Source organism: Tiliqua scincoides, chromosome 4, assembly GCF_035046505.1.
Source record: "Tiliqua scincoides isolate rTilSci1 chromosome 4, rTilSci1.hap2, whole genome shotgun sequence".
NCBI lineage: Eukaryota > Metazoa > Chordata > Lepidosauria > Squamata > Scincidae > Tiliqua > Tiliqua scincoides.
The window spans coordinates 103,106,200-103,129,334 of NC_089824.1; the positions used below are offsets into that span (position 1 = coordinate 103,106,200).

At 42.2% G+C, this 23,135-nt stretch overlaps 1 protein-coding gene across 3 annotated transcripts in view; it reads right to left on the reverse strand.

The window, feature by feature from the left end:
* KIAA0232 (KIAA0232 ortholog) overlaps nt 1-19,665 on the reverse strand; it is a 56,718-nt gene extending 37,053 nt beyond the window's left edge. For 2 of the 3 annotated variants that reach the window (XM_066623981.1, XM_066623979.1), the window contains exon 1: nt 19,560-19,665. The gene's annotated coding sequence lies outside the window, so the exon portion shown is untranslated. Of the gene's footprint in view, nt 1-13,583; nt 13,645-19,559 lie in introns of those variants that run through there. The other variant, XM_066623980.1, reaches the window with a different exon arrangement.
* Between the last annotated feature and the right edge of the window lie 3,470 nt (nt 19,666-23,135).

Consider the following 23,135-nt stretch of genomic DNA (forward strand, 5'->3'; position numbering starts at 1 on the left):
CAATGTTCAAAAGCATGTTGAGTGTTTAAGCCTCTAAGAGCCCAATTCTATCCAATTTTCCAGGACTGGTGCAGCTATATCAATGCAGCATGTGCTGCATCCTGCGGTGGGGGGGACGGGGGACAGTCACGTAGACCTTCTCAAGCTACAGGAGCATCTGTTCCCTTACCTCCAGGCTGCATTGCGGCTCCACAGGAACTGTAAAGCTGGATAGGATGGGGCCCTGAGGTGGCAATCCTATGCACACTTATCTACTTCTAAGAAAGGCATTATTTCTAAGAACACACATACAGAGGGGCCGGATCCATAGATCGGATCCATGGCTTCCCCATGCGAGCCTCCCCCGGAGGCAAGGGGAGCTCTGTTCCCCTTGCTTCTGGAGGGCCCTATGAGCCCAGCAGTCACTTTTTTACCTGTAAAGCTCAGTCTGAGACTGACAGAGGCCAGGGACAGCAGCACACAACCACACACATGGTTGGGCTCAGAGGATCTTCCAGAGAGCAGTGGTGTTTCCTGGTATTTGCAGTTTCAAGTAACCACAGGCAGTTCTGGAATGGAACCCAGCAGACATTGGGGCACGCCTGTATAAGATTATGCTGCTTATATATTTGAAAGTCTTGTTTTCTGCAAGTTTTGTGCTCCAGCATTGTCACCATTTCTCACTAGGGAGGCAGAAGATTTTAGTTTTGTAGAGCCAAATTCTATCCAACTTCACAGCACTGATGCAGCTGTGCCAACAGAGCATGCACTGCATCCTGCACTGGAGAGGAAGTCACGGAGGCCTCCTGAAGGTAAGGGAATATTTGTTCCTTTACATCAGGGCTGCAGTGCGCCTGCACCAGTGCTGGGAAGTTGGATAGGATTGGGTTCTAAATCTTGTAATTTTGTATTTTAATACAGGTCCAACCTTGTTATACATGCATTTTTAATTCACGGATTTGACTCAACACGAATGGCCACTGCAAATGAGAAGCAATGTGCTGATCCTTGGAGAAGGGGGAAAATGCATCCCTTTAAATTCACAGTTTTAAAAAACTGCTTTTCTAACTGTTGTAGAGAGATAGTCATGCAAGTGATCATTCCATTCTTCAGCTGAACCAGGCAAAGGCAGGGGATCCTTTGCATTTCTAATTGCTGGCTGCCTCTCTACAGTAAGAAAAGCTGTTTTAAACCACAATTGTTAATGGACACATTTTTTTAAACTGCTTTTATTTAACACATTTTATGGTATCAGCAGGGAATAGGTGTGGAGGCAAGACCTTATTCTATTAGGAGCAATGGAAGGGCGAGAAACCTGAAGTGGGTCTTTACATCTATTTTTCTACTTTTTTTATCCACTGATTTTTTTTCTTTTATCCACTAGGAGTTCTGAAATGGAACCCCAGTGGATAATGGACGACCTGCATAGGAAAAAGTGAAATGTGTTATGCAGACCAATAGTTTAGTTTAAGATGTGCCATCTGGATATTTCTACTCTGAACCATTCGCATTGCTTTTCATTTTCTATAGAGTTCTCAATTCTGGGATCAATTTTGTTTTAGGGTACAGAAGTAACTAGACCTATAATGCACATGATATAATACTGGTATAATCCAATTATGGTTTCTATCAAACTGAAGTGATAGGTTACATTTCATTGTCATTACAAAGCTATTTGTGAATATGAATAATCCATTCATAAAATTACTATTTGCAACCCAGCCTAGCGTGGGCCTGTGTATCATGCCACAGAACCACTGTACAACTTACTTGGGAAGATATTTAAAGTATTTCGCTATGCTCAGCATAGCTGCAGGCACAGGTCTGGCAGACATATCCTAGCCATTATGCAACAAAAAGCTGACCGTTCTTACATGTAGCTGAGATTGAAATGCAAGGATTTAAACCCCATATCACCAGGTTCATTCTGCAATGAGTCCTACTCCTCTTGTACTGTGCTCTACCACCCTTATCAATTTTCAGTCTCAGAAGTTTGAGAATCATCCACTTCAAGTCTGCATAAAACATTTAAAATTTTATATATCAGTTCAAACCCAAAGTTGTATTATTAAATTTCGCAAGTTAAATGAAGCTCATGCTTCAAGTGTTCATTTATGAAAAGTTTTAAACTGCTACTTGGAACTAGTTCTTTGTGAGTCACTCATCAGCATCTAACAAAATAGCCACACATCTATAAGATGCCAGTTCTCAAACTTCCATCTTACTTTCCATCATATACACTGGAGTGAACAACAATTTGAATTCAGGAAGAGGCTATATAGTTGGGAACATGCTTGATATTTAGAATAGGACAACTAGGAGAAGAAAACAGATTTAGCTGCCTCCCTATCCTATCATGCCCCTTACTGCAGCCCTCTATTTTTTCTTCCTATATTAGTATGCAATTTCCCTCTGTAGGTACAAATGACAATGAAAAGTGCTACACTTGGAAATACCACAATTGTCAGCCTGCTTGCCATTGCCAACAACTGAGTAGACAAGTTCTCATCAACCAAGAATACCATCTACAGTTGCTCTACAAGAACTATGGATGCTACTCAGAGAGCCCAGAGAGAAACTCTAGGGCACGCATTTTCAACCACTGTGCCGTGGCACACTGGTGTGCCGTGAGTGGTCCACAGGTGTGCCAATGGAATTTGCAGGAAAGTCATTTCTTAGTAGGGTTAATGGGGATGTGAGCCCCCCACTGGCAGCATGATGTGTCTTCTCAATTGTAAAAAACCTGATGATGTGCCTTGACAATTCTAGAGGCCTTGTCAGTGTGCCATGAGATGAAAAAGGTTGAAAATCGTTGCTCTAGGGCTTCTGCAATCAGCAATATGGTTTTCCCATAAAATTTTCTTGAAGTATTTGATGCTGATAGAAAGTGTAATTGCCCTCCCACAGAAACCACCATCTTATCGTAACACCAATATACATCATAACATGCAATATACATCATAACATCATACTGGAAAAGCCAAAGCTGATCGAATGAAAAACCAAGCTTGCCTGGTTATTAACATCTTCTCCAGAAGCTCTTTTTTCCAGGTGCCCCTGCTTTTGGGCATTGGGACTGGCAACCAACCTCTGCATTGCTGCCCCAGTTGTAGAACAACCTCCTCAGAGAAATCTACCTGGCATCTACCATGTTTAATTTTACACATGAAGCAAAAACTATTTTGCCCAACTTTATTAAACTATTTTTGTTGAAAGTGATATATAGCACCAATACTGATTTTATTGTTGCTTCTGAAATTTTACTGCTTTGCTGTTTTATGGGAATTACATTTCTGACATTTTATAAAGTTCATGTTTTTGTCATATTGATTTTTAAAGTACCGTGCATGTTAACTTCTTGCAAGATTTTCTAGAATATAAGAGCTGGACAGAAATTTAAGTAGAATCTATTAATATTACTACAAGAAATAGACTCCCCTTTATCTACAGATGTTATGTCTCTCTCTGGATCTCTGGGTCATTTACCTATTAAAAAGACCTATGGTTTCAACAGCTTGAATCCAAAGCTTGATCCACTCATGCAAGATAACCTGTCCATTACAGTTCCCTGCACCACATCCAGTGCTATTCCACAGGGTCTAATGACTCAAAGGAACAGTTCTTGGAGGAGAACAAGGAGTTGAAGAGAAGAAGAGAGCTGAAGAGGGAAGTCCCACTGCACAAGTGAAGGTCTACTCATGCATCTTTGGATCCAAGCTATGGTTGATATAGCTGCATGCAGACTCTGGATAACATCAGCAAGATGATTATTATTAAAACAGAAATATGGTTTGTCTAAGATACTGGTGTCAATTTAGTTAGACAGAATTTCACTTTACTCAGAAGTTTCCTATTTGTTTTGCATGACCTAGGAAAACCTTGAATGAACTATATTCTAAAGTACCTCAAAGCTATTTCCCTTCATAGGATCAAACTCTCTTGAGACTTGGGCTCTGTATCTCAACTGAAATATCAATACATTCAGACTTCATGGTTACTTATATCAGATAAAGCAGTGTTTCTCAACGAGTGGAACAGGTACAGCCAGTGGTACTTGCAGCGGCGTCTGGTGGTACTTGCAGGAACACTGGACATCTGCTACCCAGGAGGGAGACCAGGAAAGTGACACAACAAACAGCAGGTAAGAGCCTACAAGACATGCTTTTCCACACTCAAAAGTCCTCTTGTTCACCCTGAGCCTCTTACTGGCATTTGTGATGTCACATCCGGCCTTCCAACCCAGAAGTAACTGTCAATTATTCTATTTGTCAGTTACTTCCGCAATTAGTACATCTTGATTGATTATCCAAAGTTCTAAAGGTAACTTGTTTTTAGGAAAGGATACATGAGTTGTTGCAATGTCATTGTCAAGACATTTCCTATATAGGAAAAAAGGAATTGCCTCCAAAATTATGCTTCCCACCGACAATGTAGACGGGGATTTCACATGGAGCAGACCAAGAAGGCCCTCTTGCATGTCTCCAAAAGCCATACTTCAAATATTAGCAGTGGACGTGCAAAAGTACCTTCATGAAATATTTTAGGCTCTGGACAGACTCATGCAGGGAAGCACAGGTACTTTAGGTACCCTGGTCCCATGTTATTTCAGGCTTTAGAAGTCATAACAAGCACCTCAAATTTTTCCTCAAAAGGCAGATTAGCAACCAGAAAAAGGATATAACATGATCTTAATATATCATTCATTAGTATTCTTGTGGTTGCATTCTATATCTGTTGAGATTTGCAAAGGGCCTTCACAAGTTGCCCCACATACAGTGTTACTCTACTCCAAACCAGGGGCAACTAAAGCATGGATAACCAGAACTATTATAGTACTGTACCATGTAGTACAGCAGAGGAAAGACAGGTAGGAAAGAAAAAGATTACTGTCCCAAACCCCTCTCCCTCCAGCAACACCCCTTCTCTTGCACCCTTCCCTCACCACCTGATGGCTTACTGCTGGTTTTTCAATGATAAAATCCAACCACTCCAAAAGCTGAGAAAGCAGCATTTACAGCAATAGCTTCCTCTTAGCTGCAGTCTTGCTGCCATTTCTTAGAAACCGGGAACAGATTGAGTCACCATGATGACCTGAATTGTCAAACTGAGCTAGCCTTAATGTTTATCCTGGGTTAATTCATGAAAAGCAGTTATTCAAGACAGAATACACTGAAGAATACAACTTAATGAGAATGTTAGCATAGCTTCTGTAAAAGGGAAATCTGGCTTCAAGCACCTTTTGGAGTCCTTGGAGAGCATCAACATACATAAGGATATGGATGGTCCAGTAGACATTGTATGTTGGAATATTTTTGGACAAATGTCCTCACCAAAAGCTCCCGAGAAATCTTAGCAGTTGTAGAGCAAGAAGACTGAGTGTATTTCAAGGAACGTGTGAAACAGGAAAGTAATCTTGGGTTGTGGAAGACAGATGCAAAAAAAAGCACTGGTTGTGGCAGTGAAAGTCAAATTCCATATCTGAGATTATTAAAAAGACTTTGAAAATAATATGGCCAGTATCATGTCTTTTTACACAAAGATATGCTGTGGTTCCTTTTTGAGTACTGTGTAACATCTAGTAGCCACATCTCCAAATCTGAGGCAACCTTGGGAGGAGCCAGGAACCTCCCTGCAACCTAGAAGTGAGTCATTAATGCTATTTTTAGCCAAGAGGCTCAGAAACCATGCAGTTTGACTGCATGAAGGAAAGACTACAAACACACCTTCCCCCCCCCTTTAAGGCATTTAAATGGCAATCCTGGTATCAGCTGGCATCCACAGGAAGTTAAATATGCAGATACTGAAATCACACCTGTACTTTATGATCTTCACTGCCACAGGATGGGACAGTAACCACTAGCTTACACAACTTAAAAGGAAATTATGAAAATTTATGAAGCATAGCTATCAGCCGCTATTGGCGATGACAGTTACATGGAATCTCCAGCTTCAGAGGCCATGTGCCACAAATACTGTACTAATGGAGGGGAGGTAACAAGGATCAAGAGCCATTTCCTTTGTGTCTTGAAATGAGCTCCCTCAAAGCATCCAGTTGATCACTGTTGAAAACACAATCAATCCTTGGCCTGATCCAGTAGGGCTTCAAGTTTCTAGGGGTTGATCCAAACTATCTAGTTCCTTTTAAAAAATAAACTTCTCTGTAATATCCCTTGGGGCCCCAACATTCTTCATTCCTCTCAACTGGAATAGTTAATTTCATCAGTTTCCTGAGCATTTCTCTGGCTTGTTTCTGTTGAACACCTTTGGCCTGAAAAATACTAATGATCCATAACTACCCATGCAAGACAAGCAAACCAGCAAAGTATTGCCCTCTTTGGAATAACTGAACAGTTTACAATTTTGAATCACTTAGAGCTTTTTACAGACCCCTGAAAGCATATTTTTCTCCTGACCTGCTATGTTGATTCATTAAGCTATGTTACCCTACTAACAAAAACCTAACTATTGATTTCAATTTCTCTACTATAATAAAGCTACTCATTCCCAGAGAAATGGATCTGAAATCTTTGTGCATCTTCTGACTAAAAGATGCAACTTGTCAAATGACACTGTGAGATACAGGAAGCTGGACTAGATGGGCCTTTGGCCTGATCCAGCAGAGCTCTTATGTTTTTATGAAATATTGAGAAGTATAAGAATAGTATTAGAAACGTATTCCTCCTAGTTATCCAAACATCACTGTTAAATTCCTATTGCCTGTGTGCTATCCTATCATTTTGAGAACATTTGGATACGTTTTCATTTAATCATTACCTTACTCACTTGGAGAGGTTAACAAAATCAAAATCAGTTTGTGATACTGAAAACAAATCTTGTCATGTTAGGACTCAGCACCAAACTGATTTGTTTCAGTCTGCTCTGAGCCTCTTATTTATAGTGTCACATTTGGCCTCCCAATTTGGAAGTAACTGGCGATGATGTAACTTCCAGTGGCACTTCCAATAGGCAGACCATGCAAAATGGTATGGCGGAAGACAAGCAGAGGAACACTGGTCACACCCTGTCATTTTCTCAGTGTAGCCTAAACTATGTAACAAGGTTGTTGAGGACGATGGGGAGTGCGGAGTAGGTTGCACTGTGTCCTAAGCTCCTTGGAGGAAGGATGGCAGATGGAGGAAGGATGGCAGAGATGCTACACAATAACAATAATTTTGTTAGCATTATTCATCTAAACGACTTTTTTGCTGAGATGTTTTGAATGCAATTGTCAATGCACTTTGATATTGATGCCGTTTTGCCAAGTACTGATGCTACTATTTTATCATTGTTTTTTGTTATTTAGCAGCTGCTCTGCTCACAAACATGTTTGCGGGAAAAAAACTGGCATATAAAATTTTTTTCTGCCATTAAAAAAGAGAAACTTTGGTCTAAAATTTTTCTCATAGATATTGTCAAAGTATTTTCTGTAGTTGCCCCAATTAAATGATACATTTGATAGTTACCTTTTAAATCACCCTAAAAAACTGTTTGATTTGTTTATTTGATGATAAATTATTGCAACTCTTTGCAACATGACATGCTGTACATGCAGCATGACATTCAGTAATTCAAGCATTTGTGTTATAAGGGAAAATGACATAATGATGCCCAAAGAGGCAGAACACAAGCTTTTGACTAGCTATCAATTCAAGCTTCAAGGTACTCATGTGCAGACTAGCACACAGCTGACTGGTTATTGAGATTTAATGAGTGGCTATTGAGATTTAATGGTTGCACACAGATGACCAGAGGAATCACCATTCTCAAAAAGTCAGCAGCTCTTACAAAGTATGTGCCAGGTTGTTTTTTCCTTCCACAAGGTACAGAGAAATAGCCCTAAGCTAAAGCTCTCTAGAATACAGGCTTGTGATAAAGATCACTACTGAAGGCTGAAGAGTGAGCCCCAAAACTGTAGCTCTAAGACTAAAGGAACACAGATTCATGCACAACTCCTTGCTATCCGTTTTTTCCTTTGCTCCTCTAACACAGTCATTTTCAACTGCTGTGCCACACTAGCATACCACAGTGTCTGCAGATGTGCTGCAGGAGATTGGGGGAGGATCATTTGTTAGTAGGGCCACTGGGGAATGTGGGCCCCTCCTGTCAGTGCAGTGTGCCTTGTCAATTGTGAAAAACTGATGCTGTGCCTTGACAATTTTAGTGCCTTGTCAGTGCGCTGTGAGATGAAAATAAGTTGAAAATCACTGTTCTAACAGAAGAACAATCATGCATAGGTGAACAGCTGCCCGGCTACCCTGTTGTGCTTACAAACTAAGAATCATGAGAAGGTATTTAGATGTCCAGTCATCCTTTTCCCCTCCTTAATACAGAAGCACAGTCAGAAGCCAATAGCTGCTCTGCCACACATACTGCTCCTATCCTTTTCCACATCTCTCAACTGCCTGCTATACCTTCATAGTGTTTTCTAATAGGCAAGACCACCAAAACTTTTAAGACAATTAACAATTCCTATACACTGCAGGTAATTACAACTCTCAAATTGTCTCACCTATTTCAGCACACACCCCCATCTCCTGCAACATGTTACCTACATTTGGAAATATACAAGGCCCTCAATATAAAGTTTTATTGACAGCTTTTAACACTAGTCTCTTAGGTTGGAGGCAGATTCTAATTCCTTACAGAAGTCAGAAACCATCTGAAAGAAGAATTGTTGGATGTGATGTCAATCCCACAGTTGCACCTGACAAATGGATGTTGCAGGTCTCTGCATTGTTTGGTACATGCATTCTATGTGATTTTATGAATTTCTGGATAATGCTGACATTTCTCTCCATACTTAGTAGATGGTTTAAGTCAAGATAATTAATAGCACTCATTGACAACAATGTTGAAGGCTTCTATTTCCAAGATATTTTCTTAGCCAATGTTTATACTGTGGTGCAAGAACAAAGGTACCGTAGATACTTGCCTATAAGTCGACCCCACAGATAAGTCAAGGGCAGGTTTTGAGCCAACAATCATGGAATTTTCTATGACCCTTGGATAAGTTGGGGTTAAATTTAGGGGGGTGTCTGACTATAATTTTGTCTGTTTTTACCTGAGGCCAGATCCTGAAAAATAACCTACCACTAATTGTTACCTAAGAACTGTAGTCTCTAATTTATTAAAAACATAGTAAAAAGATCATAAGATACATTTTTATTCTTTTTAAATTCTGGTCTTCACAACCTTTTTGTAGACGCTATCAGAGTAAGTGCACTGTAAACAACATACCAGTTAATCAGTGGTTCCCAACCTGGTATTCATGTACTCCCAGGGACACTCAACAGGACCTTTAGGGGTACTTGAAAAAGAATGGAATAATGGTAGAAAAAGGCAGGTCATGCTCCAGAATGCCTTGCAAGGACCAGCAAGGCAGGAAGGGAGGTAGCTAGTTGGCTTTGAAAGCCCCACCAACAGCTACTTTTTGGACATCAATTCATGTATGAACCAGTGATTGAAAACCAGCACAGTAAAAAAGCTGAAACATAATATGGAAAGTGATCAATCACCCAGAATTTCTCAGCACACTTCTGGTGCAAAACAGTGCAAAGGCAGAGTCTTCTGTTCCTCAAACAGATAAAAAGAGAAAACACTGTGATGAATACATGAACTCTGGGTTTTCATAGAGAGGAGATGAGGGCTTGTATTATTACAAACATTTTGCTAATATGAAGGGTACAATTTATTATTGCCAAGGGATATGCAAGTGAAAAAGGTTGGCAACCACTGCAGGAGAACCATGAATCAAATCCACCTTTAAGGTGTCTGGTATGTTAAGCCAGAAGCTCTATATACAACATACAACCCATAACACATAACTGAGAGTGTGCAATTCAATTCACAGCAGAGAGATGCAGCTGCATATATTTGCAATCCTTTTTACTCAGAAGCAGACCCACTGCTTTCCATGGGTGTTATTTTTAAGTAATGCTGCATTGAATTGTAGCCTGGGAATTGTTGCTTCAAATGGAAAGGGGATCCCATCCTGGTGTTGAAAAAAAATACCTCTGCCAAATGCAAAGCCTTTGCAAAAGGGAATCGGGTTGCAGCAGCAAAAGGGAACAGAGGGGAATAAAAGGTTAACTTTGGCTGAAATGTCCCAGTAAAGTAACTATAGCAACTAACCAGCTGCCTGCCTAAGCTTAGCAGAGAAAGGACCTGTTTAGAGTTGAAAGGCTCTGCCCTCTGATTGGAGATAAGGCGAAGTGAGAATTGGAGCTTGATTACTTGGCAAAAATTTAAGGTACTATACCCGAGTATCTACAGTAACTTTGGACTACTCCATCTCCAATACTGGCTATATTTGTAATTATTATTCAAATAAAACTAAAGGCATGGACATTCATTTTTTTAAATATACTAAATAAAATTTTTCAGCCAAATTCTAGATAATGCATTTTATGTTCTTTAAGAAGTCAAGGTTAGTTCTGATAAAAAATTTCCATAGATTTCCTGTTTTCCTAAAATTTGTTTTTTAAAAAAGGCATCAAACTATTTTTCCCAGCCTACAACTTCAAAATTTCGCACCTCTGTTCAGCACATAGACAACTGCTAGGCTCCCAGCAGCGGCAACCTGCTTGACTTTCAGTATTTGTAGATTAATACTGATAAGTATGGAGATGGTATTTTCAGGTTAAGGCTGAAAGACACTAAGAGCACCTAATAGGGCTGCTGTCCCCCAAAATCCAGCAGCTGACCAAGTGCCAAACCATGCACGCTGCAGCTGTTCTTTCCATTTCTCAACAGAGAGGGAGAAGGACAGCTGCAGAACACATGGCAGGAGTTCGTGTGGCTGGATTTGCGGCAACTTGTACCACACTTCACTGAGAAGGCACCTCTTGCTGGATTCCCCAATCTGGATTCCCCCAACTTTGTCTTCTGCCCCTTCTGCTCCCTACATGCCTATAAAAGTGAATGGCTGGAGAAAATAGAAAATGGGAAGTGGTAGAGCTCTGCCAAATACAATCTTATCTGCACTGCTACACAAGTGTAATAACAGGAAAAAGGAAATCTAGCAATATGAAGACCTTGCTTTTTAAGAAGGGGTCAGAAACCCAAGAAAGTCCTGGTATAATCAGTTAAAGCAGTGGCTCTCAAACTTTTAGCACCAGGACCTACTTGCAGAATTACAATCTGTCAGGACCCACCAGAAGTTATATCATTAACATGGAAGTAATGTCATGGATGAATGTAACATCAATTTAGGCTTCAAACCTAAACCTAATCTACCAAAGATCCCCTTACACAGCATACTTGTGGTGTTATTTTGCGTAACTCAGAATTCAAACATTCCAGCTTGGAAGTTAAAGCACAATTCAGTCTTTGATCCTTCCTTCCTTGGATCCTTTAATCCAAAGTACCATGCCCCTCTCCCAACAGGAACCCACCCTGCCTAGCAGCTCTGTACCTTTTATTTTCAGCTCTGATTTCAATGGCAGCTGAGTTAGGTGCTAAGCAACCCACCTAGCAGGTCCCAACCCACCATTTGAGAAATGCCAAGTTAAAGGGATCTCAATAGTAAGGCAATATTTCTGCTTGCAATTTTAGTCAGTTACTGCCTATCAAGAATAGACAGCACTGGGGAAGCCACATAATTCACTATAAGGCAGCACTAAACCAGGCTTGCACATACAGTAGCTACTGACCTGCATGTCTCAGGCAAGTAGACATTGCTCACAGGCAAACTGGCACTGTATCAGAGCTTTCTGGTCATTAGGCAATTTCCAACACAAACATAACTCTTTAAAGATTTCAAACACAAACTGAGCATGCTCAATGCAGCTCTTAGGATACTTTCAGAGAGCATGTCTGGAAATCAAAAAAACTTTCTTCATAAGAATCTACCTAAGCATTAAGATCTGCATCTCAGGCCCTGTTCTCTAGTTCACAATATACACACACACACATTCACTGGTTAGTTCCACAGACAGAGCTTTTTCACTGAGGGTGCTACAGATATGAAATTATCTCCAAGGAAATATAGCAGGTCCCCAATCTTGACTAGTTTTAAACAAGCTTGAAACATGCTGTTTTGCCTAGTATTTGCTTAATTTAACTGACTGTTTTTAACAGGAGGGTTTCCTTGTGGCTTTTTTTTTAATACTGTATTTCATCATTCACAGTTTTATTTTTTGTATATCACTTTCGAGATTTTAAAATGCATCACAGAAATATAATAACTTGTAGTCAGCATTCTGAAAGAAAAAGACAGCTGCAGGGTTGTATAAACTCAAATGACAACTGCTCCCATACTTCACCTAAAAAGAACAACTGGTGGCAACTAGCAGTGCCTATTAAAAAGAGTGAAAAGCTTCTGAAAGAGAAACACTGGAAATATTTAAGTGCTTCTTTCCTTTATAGACTAAATGTAACTTTTTCAAAGAAATGTTTTTGAAAAGTTACAATCACTATTGCAAATTTTCAACACCAGAATAAAAACACCATGTTAATGATTATATTGCTACCAAATATGACTAGGTTACTAAACCAGCAACACTCCTGGAACTTGATCTTCAAAAAAGTTACAAAAGATCTTCAAATGTTACAGAATACAAAACATCTCCAGGCATTTGGTGTAAGAATGCAATCTGGGAGTCTGCCAAGGATATTGCTCCTGCAACAGGATGGCAACAACTTAGTGCTACACAGCTTCTGACACCTCTTGCTTGCCTAGGTTTCCTCCATTTTCTACATCAAGCAAAAACAAAATCCTATGGCATCTTAACAATTAAAATTTGACATACATGCTTTCAAGAACTACAGCCCACTTCATTAGATGCATCCAGTGAAAGATGGATAAATGTTCAAACACAAACATGCAATTAAGGAAGCATAATACACAGGAGTTGAAAAGGTTATTTCAGTTCATGCATGCCATCCATTTTTTGAAGTCCATGAAGCTCAAAAAGAAAGTGAAAGTTTAAAACCTAATCCATTCTGTTTTCGATTGTACCAATATTTTGAAGATATTTAACCAAAATGCAGCACAATATAAATAAGGATTTAGAACCACTAGCTTTGTCTATGCAGTGTCTATAAAACTTGCAGATGAATCCAATACATGCTTGCTCAAAAGTCAAATGAATTCAAAATGTTTACATCAGGTACATGAACACAGAACTGCAACTTTAGCATGCAGATGAAAAGATCAAATGTTATAAAAAATTTAACTGAATATCCAAATTTATTGCTGATTTTTGTTACTTTGTCTACTTACTGAGCTCTCTAAAAACAAATCTGTTCCGTTACCACATAATAATGCCAAAGTCTATATACGGTTTTTAACACCTAGATGTATTATAAATATTTAAGAAAGTAAAGTTGCATATAACAAGTCTGATAGTTTATTCCTATTTTCCCAACTGACAAAATATAATACAGTTAAGTGTCATAGCTTGCAGCTTTCTCGCTCTCATACTGGATATATTTTAAACTTAAACTAAGTCATTTATACTTCAGTATTACAGAAGTATCCCAAGTTCAGCATTAGTAAATATTGGTTGCATTTCAAGTCTCTCAAAAAGGGCTTATTTTTTAAAAACAGTTCCATGGCTTCAAAATTGCCAAAAACTTTAAACCTGTGACATGCAATTGCTCACCCTATTTGATCTTGGGTTTGATCTTATTTCACACCAATCTTTTTTTCCTTGGTAAGGTTGACAGTCATTGTTGATAATCAGTAAGAAGCAAAAAACTGAAAAAAATAAGGACTAAGCTATTTCATCAGAGGCAGAGATAAGGGAAGTAGAAATTAGCTCTTATGCCATTTCATTGTTTGTAAGTCTTTTGCCCAATATAAATTCACAATTAGGGAGAAAGGCACTCTACATATGCTTTTTAAAATTTACATGTCCTTTGGTATTCCAAGCCTATTCAAATCTGAGCCCCACCAAAATTCAAACCACATGCTTTTTACTGATCACTTGAGAGTCTCCCCTACTGCAGTTTATACATTTCCACAGTTAAGTTTCTCTTCATTTTAAGAGACACTACACTCCCCACCCCCAGCACAGGGGAAAACACTTAATTTAGCTAACCCGAATACTAGAAGACTAGTATTGCTAGTCTGCTATCCATCAACACTTGGACACAATTTCATTAGAACACTGGTCACAGGCTTACTAAGTTAAGATCTGCTTTACTGGTTCACTACTACAGGTTGATCAATTTCCACCCCCCAAGACTTAGAACAGCTTTTTTCCACTGGGAGGCTGGCCATTCCCTTTCCCCTGGAGCAGAAAAGAATGCAAAGTGAAAACAGTCCTTCCTGCTCCAGGGGGAAGGGAGGAGTCTGCCTCCCAGCTGAAAGGAAGCTGTTCAATGCCCCTGAGATTGCCTGCCACACTACCATGATATTTTAAGCCATTAACCATTGCCTAAAGGGATGTTTATCTTAATTTAAATGGCCAACTTCATTCCTGTTGAGATAAAACCACAGGTGAAAAATCCACTGATAATTAGGTTATATACCTCACTGTCCCCATACTGTGTTCTTCAGTGACACTAACATGGGGAAAACACCTATCAGTTTCAACAGTGGTATTTTTTCCTATCAAAGGGGCATTTATATAATAGCAGAGGCATGCATATATTTAAAAATTTCTATATCACTTTTCTGAAGCTCAAAGCAGTGTATAATAAGAAATGCCCTGTCAAAATAAAAAAATCCTTTCTTCCATCCTTGTCATGTACACCACAGAAGGTGACAGTGAAGAAAGCATTTGTGGCAAAATAGCCATAAGTAAAACAGACCCAAGTAGTTCCTGTTAATGTTGACTAAATAAGTATTTTAGAATGTGGGAGGTACTATATGCAATCAATGAACAGAGGAGTATTATTAATTATTATTATTAACAGTATTATACCACTTTTCAACTAAAAGTTCACAAAGTAACTTAAGATTTTGTTTCAAATGAAATGCATCTGTTCAAAATGCATGTGATCAAAAGCTGTAAGTGACTACAAGTCCACCTTTACTACATAGCTAATCATTTGTTAAAACCCCAGTACACACAAATTAAACACAATGTTTCTGTCTTGCTCAAAAATGCTTTAAATGGCACATGTGGAATTGGTTCAGTCCCTAGCTGGTGTGGTAGCAGCTTGGTCAAAATTCTGCTTCCTACTTTTAACCATTCTGCATTGTAAATTAGGCACTGGGGATGGATTGCCTCTGTAAACTTAGTTCTCAGAATACCTAAACATGTGAAGTACAGGTGTGCCCTGAAGATTCTGTATCCACAGTTTCACTTATGCATGGATGCAGGACACCCCCCTCCCCAGATTCAAACTTACTGCAGCTCACAGTGACCTTCAGGCTACCTCCTGCCAGCCTGATCTCTTCTAAACAACTAGCCAACAACTAGCCAGAGGGTAACAGGAAGTGGACCTTAACTGCTTCCTCTTAACCTCCAGCTAGCTTCTCCTTCAAGGAAGTTTTTGGTTAGGTTCTTAAAGGACCTGATAGACTCCTGGAGGGAGAGGGGCTCTACACCCCCCCCCCATGAGCTCATTAAAGCTCTTACCCAGTCAAAAAGGTTTTTTAAAGCACAAGATTGCCAAGATCTTCTGCTTTAAAGGGAAGTTAGCCCAGCAAAAAATCCTAGCAATCTTCTGCTTTAAAGAGACAAGCTAATTCTTGTCTTACCCCAGGTCCCTTTAAAGAAGATTGCTAGGATATTCTGCTTTTAAGGGACCTTCCTGCTGTGGTAGATTCTTAGAGAAGCTATTGGACTGGGGGTACTGATCCCCTGATCCCCCTTTAGCTTCTCTAATAACTTCCCAGGTCCCATTAAAGCAGAAGATTGCTAGAATCTTCTGTTTTAAAAGGGACATTTTTGCCAAGCTCCCTTTAAAGCAGAAGATCTTCTTAACAATCTTCTGCTTTAAAAATTTTTTTGGCTGGGTAAGAGCTTCAAGGACCTACTGGGCTTGGGGGGGGGGGATCCCATTAAGTTCTTCAAGAACTTACCCCAGCCAAAAATTTCTTGGAAGGCTGCCTCCAGACAGCCTGGCCCTTTAGAAAAAAGGCTAACAGGAGGTTAAGAGGAAGCCATTAAGGTCCACTTCTGTTAACATCCTGCTACTTTTTTAGAAGAGACCAAGCTGCTGCAAGCTCACAGCAGCCTAGTTTAAATAAGAATTTTGTCCCTTTCCCCCAGTAAGTTTGAATCCTGTGGGTGGCATGGGGGACAGGCATCCACAGTATCAGGGTATCCATGGAGGGCACCGGGTGGCATGGGGGACAGGCAAACAGATTGTAAAACTTAGACCTAGAACAAGTAATCTGTTGGCAGTCATTTGCTTCTTTACACTGTAGGTAAAGGCTGGAGCCAAGGGTGAGAATGACCAGGGCACTCTCTAATCACTTCTGGTAAATAGGCATATGGACAAACCAACCACTTTTAGACACTGAAAGCAGGAAAAAGAAGAAAAAGAATTCCTCCTTGAAACATCAGCAAGAAAAACATTAGATCCACACAAGCTCTATCACCATCCTTTGCAGAGCAGTCCCTGAGGTCTTCTCAACATTGCAAGCTATACTCCAAATGCATGCTAAACCTGCTCCACCACAAACAAACAAACTTTGGACTTAAAGTAGTACCATTAGATTTTGCAGTGTACATTTCCAACAACTTAAGACCAGAATTGCCCTTTTGTTCAGATTCTGCTTGTTTCAAAGCATACCAATAACTTGGCTCTATAATTTGTAATTCAGGAACAGTGCCCAACTTCATTAAGCCACTGATGTGCCAAAACAGGGACATCATAATTGGCATCCTTCAGTCTTACCATGAACTGACCTGAAATAGTCATGTGGAAGGGTACAGACGGAGACTGTGTACCAGGCTCCCATTAACCCATTTCTCCCAGCCCACAGGTATACATATTTGATCCCTGTTGCACAGATGCAGTGTTGGGCAGAAACTACTAAAGTTAAGGAAAAGCAAGGGGACATCCCTATCTAGGAGGAAGGTATGCTTATTTGCTCACCCTCCCCCTACAAGGAGAACAACAGAGATGGTGGGCAAGTGAGTGAGGCCTTCCCTCACATTCACAGAGGGCACATGCAGAGGGCATACTGCAGAGGGCAGTAAAACTGTGGAGGGGTAGGTTATGTTGCAGGTTGATAGAAGCCACCCTAGCCACAAATTATAAAGCTTATCTAGACAAGTGGTTCCAAACCTTTCTTCAGGGGGTTACCCCTTTAAGGAGGGTAGCAACCCAATCAGGAATCTGTAGGCGCTTTTAATATGGTACTTCCAGGTTCTTGCTGCCAACAAACATGGGTAATATTAAAGAAAGAACAGTTTTTACTTATATGCATTCAGTAGCAGCAAGAACCCAGAAGTGCTGTACTAATGGCACCTACAGGTCCCCTCCTTAAGGGGGTAGCATCCCAAACAAAACTGCAAACACTGGGGGGGGGGGTCACAACCACCAGACTGGGGAATACTGATCTAGACAGACTACTAAACCATTTGTGGACTTGTTTGCAAAGCTGCATTAAACACCCACTTAGGTTGACATGCCTGCAGTTTGTAAAAACAGGATTCTAACTAAACATTTTCAAGAGAGGTAGGCATATTAATTCATTACAGCAAGTCTTGTAGCACCTTAAAGACTACCCAGTTTCAGCAGAGACATCAGCAATGGCTTATGTTGAATTAAATGGGTCTTTAAAATGCTACAAAACTCTGTGCTCTGGTTGAAATTATCAAAGTAAAAACTTTCCTGAACTAGAGTTTGAGACCCAAGTGGCTATTCAATTTTTCAGTCAACTTCCAGAGCAACCCCAAAAACAAAGAGGTGAAACAAGAGACAACATTAACCATATGCATACTTTTGATTTATGTATTAAACTCACACTTATAATGCAAATTAGATCTCTAAATAGTGCTGAGCACACTGGTACAGAAGCAGTATGTAAATCACTGGCTTCCAGTCCACATGGTCTGCTAGACCTTCATTAGAAGCAAGATCACTTTTGATAACTTCCAGAGTCTCACCAAGTGAGCATTCTCCCATGGACCACCAGAGAGGGCATGGGCAGTCTATTTCCCATCATCTCTGGTAGTCCATGTGGCAGTGCTCACTCAGGAGATGCTCCCTCACGTACCACCAAAGAAGGCAAAGAATGGATCACCTACAGCCTCAGCAGACAACAGCATCTTCTCTGTAAATAATAAATCTAATACATCTCTAATAAATTAATAATTAAAGAGTATTTATTTCTATTTTGGTGTTTGCAGAGAGTGGGGGGTTGCACACGGTTCATGACAATTTCAATTCTTGCCTCAGTGGTCTGCAGGACACTAAAAGTTGGGAACCACTGATGTAAACCAATACTGTATCAAACCCATCAAACCATTTCACACAGATCTGTGTTCCTCATCTGGGGCCCAATCCTATCTAATTTTCCAGTGCTGGACCAGTTGTGCCAATGGGCTGTGTGCTGCATCCTGTGGTGGAGGAGCAAGTCACTAAGGCCTTCTCAAGGCATGGGAACATGTGGCTGCATCATGCCTACGCTGGAGCAGGAAAGTTGGACAGGATAGGCCCAAAGGCTTGTGATTCCCCTCCACAAGCTCATCATCAGGCACTAGCTGGGCAAGGCCTGCTAAAAGGCAAGCGAAGTCAGCACAGGTGGGCCACCCCAACTCAATCCTATGCCTGTCTACTTTGCCTGACTTCTGCCAGTCCCATTAGAGTCAATGGGGCTTCCTCCCAGGAAAGCGTGGAGAGGACTGCAGCCTCAGAGCCCCTCCTCTGCCTGTCTCCTCAGAAGTCAGTCCCACTAGAGGCAGTGGGGCCTCCTCCCAGAAAAGTGTGGAGAGGACTGCATTCTCAGAGCCCAAGCCTGTGCATGTCTACTCAGGAGTCAGTCCCATTAAAGTCAATAGGGCTTACTCCCAGAAAAGTGTGAAGAGGAGTGGGCTGGCAACCTCTGGAGCCGCGCCACCGTCCTACGGTTCAGCACTGCAGTGCAAAGCCTGCAACCCTGGCTGGGGGGGGGGGAGAAGCACCAACCCTCACCCGAACCCACCGGGGCGGCACTGGAGGAGTGAAGACACGCTCTCGAGCCGCGATCAGAGGCGCACGACCAGGAAAGGCGCCGGAGGCCCCCAGCGGAGCGGCTAGGCATGCCGCGATGCCCTTGACCGAGCCCGGCCTCCCCGGCTCGGGAGACTCCGCCATGGCGCGAGTGGCGCAGAGCTGCGAGGCGGACACGTCCTGGCTACCCGGCCAGAGGTTGATACTTCCCTCTCATCCCCCCCCCCGCGTCGCCTCCAGACACCGCCGCCGCCCGGCTTCCTGGCGCCGCCCGCAGACAGAGGAGCTCGCCCCCTCCCCTCGCTCGCCCCCTCCGTGGAGCTCCCTTCGCCGGGGCTCTGGCGGCGGCCGGCTCCCTCCGCGGCCTTCAGGCCCAGAGAGACGCCAGGCCGCCCCGGCCAGTCCAGTTCAGCGCCCCACCGCGCGGCAGGCCTCGCTCTGCCGGGAGGGTGGGAGGAGGCGAGGCGGGGAGAGGCCCCACCGCCGAACGCCGCCGCGGCCTCCCCCAAGGTCGCAATTACCTGCCGGGGCCTCTGGCGACCCGTCCCGAGTCAGGCGGCGGGACCGAGCCGGAATTTGCCCGGAGAGGCGTTACGTAAACCGGCGCCGGCCCCGCCGAGGGGAAGGGCGCCCCACCGCCCAGCGCGCGAGCGATAGGCTGGCTGCTGACTCCGCCTGTATCCTTCCGCTCGGAGGCCTCGGCCGCGTCTGTGCCGCCTCCCTCGCCGGCTTCGTTATCAAGGCCGGGAGGGGAGGGGCGGCCTCCGCCTCCAGCTGAGCACGGGGGGAGCAGCGCGCCCCCCCCGGGCTCCAGTTGCGAAGGAAGGGGCATGCATCTCTCCTTCGAGTCTCCCCCAGCCCAAGCCTGGGCACGTCTACCCAGAAGTAAGTTCCATTGAATTCAATGGAGCTTACTCTCGAGGAAGCCTCAGGAAGCAGATGAGTGGCGGTCACAGTTGGGGTCGCCTCCAAGTTCACCACAAGAGGCTGGCCTTGAACGAGGGGTCTTTGAGGAGGGGGGCATCTTTCGCTGCTCCCCCCTTCTCAGACAAGTTACCACAAACGTTAACAACTTGTGTGTGTGTGAGAGAGAGTGTTTTAGGCTGCTGTCCCATCCACACTTTCCTGGGAGTAAGCCCCATTGACTCTAATGGGACTTACTTCTGAGTAGACATGCCTAGGCTTGGGCTCTAAGGCTGCAATCCTATCCACACTTTCCTGGGAGTAAGCCCCATTGACTCTAATGAGAGTTACTTCTGAGTAGACATGCCTAGGATTGGGCTCTGACCTGGAAGCAAGCACCATTGACTGTAATGGGACTTAGAGCCCAATCCTATCCAATTTTCTAGTGTCTGTACAGCCGTGCCAATGGGGCCTGCACTGCATCCTGTGGTGGAGGGACAGTCACAGAGGCCTCCTCAAGGTATTTGTTCCCTTACCTCAGGGCTGCATTGCAGCTGCACCAGTGCTGGAAAGTTGGATAGGATTGGGCCCTCAATTGCTTAAATTCCATCCTATCATTTAGCAGTAATTCAGCATTCATTCTGTAATCCGCTTCTGCTGCAATCCTGTGTTTACACTCTCATGGAACTGAAAGCTCAACCCTATGCCTGTCTACTCAGAAGTAAGTCCCATTATAGGCAATGGAGTTTCCTCCCAGGAATGTGTGGATAGGATTGCAGCCCAAGGGTCCAATTCAATCCAGCTTTCCAGTGCTGATTCAGCAATGCCAACAGGAAGTGCACTAAATTCTGCAGTTGGGGGGGCAGTCACTGAGGCCTCCCCAAATCAAACTAATGTTTGTTCCCTTACCTCAGGGCTGCATTGTGGCTGTGTCAGTGCTGGAAAGTTGGATAGGATTGGGCCCTGATGCAGCCATGTCAATGGGGCATACACTGCATCCTGCAGTGGAGGGGCAGTCACAGAAGCCTCCTCAAGATAGGGAAATGTTTGTTCCCTTACACCTGGCTCTACTGTAGATGTGCTGGTGTTGGAAAGTTGGATAGGATTGGGCCCTAAGTCCCACTGAATTCAATGGGACTTACTTTTGAGTAGACATGCCTAGGATTATGCTGTTCATCTGTATTGCTTTTCTGTTTTCCCCTCACTTCCTCTTTATCAGTACAATTTTATGCATAAATACTCAGAAGTAATTATGTTCAATGGGATTTACTCCTAGCAAAGTGCGCATAGGATTGAAGTCTAAAAGTTCATTTCATATCTTTATTTATATGCCCCAAGGCCATCAAGCTTTGTTATACATCTCCTACTTAGCTCAGTCCAAGACTCCCTGAGGTGGTACTTTATACTGTGGAGAGGAAATATGAATAATTGTTACTTCTGGATTTTTAAAAATTGTTTTCTGGAGGTTTTTTTGTCGGTTCCACATAAACTTGTAAACAGTTCAGGAGATTGTTGCTCCATTTTTACAATTACAAATAAATATTATTTAAAATGTAAATTCTGTTTATAATAATTGTTTGGATACACTATATTTTTAATATGCTAGTTGTTGATAATTTTATGCCAAATCAAATTGTCCATAGTCATTTTTTATGCTCCTAAAGTAACAGAATGACTTTCAGTCTGGAAAAGAAAAGAAAAAAGTGCTAATGTAGCATTTTTTTTTCAATTTTTCCTGAAAATTTCAATTTTTTCCAAGCTTCAAAATTCCTAGAAATTTTACATCTCTAGACTACCACCTCTCACTACAGCCTAATCACACTGCAGATTTTTAACACAATTAGAAAACTACTCCTGGACATAAGAAAACCTGCCCCACCCCATGGGCGTCAAAAAGTCAGTCTAATCAAGTCAATAATTTAATCAAGTCAAAAGTCCATCTAGTCCTGCATTGTTTCCATAGTGGCCTGCCAGCTACTTTTTTGTTATGTGAAAATCCCCCTTTTGCCTTTTAGTTTTGATTTTCTCTTTCTATACCTGGTTATGCTCTATTATGAACTCTAATATCATGCAAGCTAAACTGTTCTCCCAGCATATTGGCCACATTTCAATAACTTTGGTCAATTTACAAGCTCATTGTTGGTTTACACAACCCCCCACCTCCCACCCCCCATAGTCACACATTCTGGAAGGAATCCTTACTTAAGTCTTAGTTAATCACCATTTGAGCATCTCCGACATTATGTATGCAAGCTTGAACTGCCTTGTATTTTGGAGTCCTTATCTGAGTCATTGTATTTACATCCTGTATTTTTTTCCATACAGTCTGGAAGCCAGTCATTGATCCCCTGATTGAATTTTGCTGATAACTGATATATACATCCTGATTCTCATTCAGACTTCAGGGATACTTGTACATATGAAAGCAGCACTCCAAGCACCCATCATTTAGATAAGCACCTACCCAGCCATCAACCATCAATCAGGCTACCTATGAGCTCTCTCCCAGAGAGGTCCTCCACACACACTCTCCCCCCTCCCTCTCCCCAAGGCCAAACACACTTGTTTTGTGTCAAAATGTCCACTCCACAGGACTCTTTCTCTCCCCCACTCCAAACATCTAGCATTTAGTTAAGCACCCAGCCATCAATCAAGCTACCTTCCAGTTCAGTATGTAGGCACTATCTCCCAGCCCTTATAAGAGAGGTCTTCCACTCTCTCTCTCTCTCCCCCCAAGGCCCAACACACTTGTGTTGTGTCAAAGTGTCCACTCCACAGGACTCTCTCTCTCTCTCTCTCTCCCTTCAACTGCTCTACAGGACAGGTAATCTTATGCCTTGAACTCTTTCACTTCTATAACACCCCCTTTTCCCCCTTCTTTCCTTATCTAAGCTAGCAGCTGGGATTGGCATAGCAGGGATTCCTCAAATCCTTCCCTACAACCCCCTTCCCTTTTCTGATTTCTCCTGGGTGCACCAAACACACTTCACACTCTACCACCCTGAAAAGTATGTACACTATATTCAATTATTAAGAGGACTAAGAAACATATCCCTATCATTGCTCCATGTGCCCTTTGTTCTTTTGTAATAAAAACATAATCTTTTATGAAAAGTTATCTTTCCTCTTTTAGCAGAAGGGTATTTCTCTGCATTATGTCATCTTGTTAACCAGCCTAAGGTCCTAATGTTCCA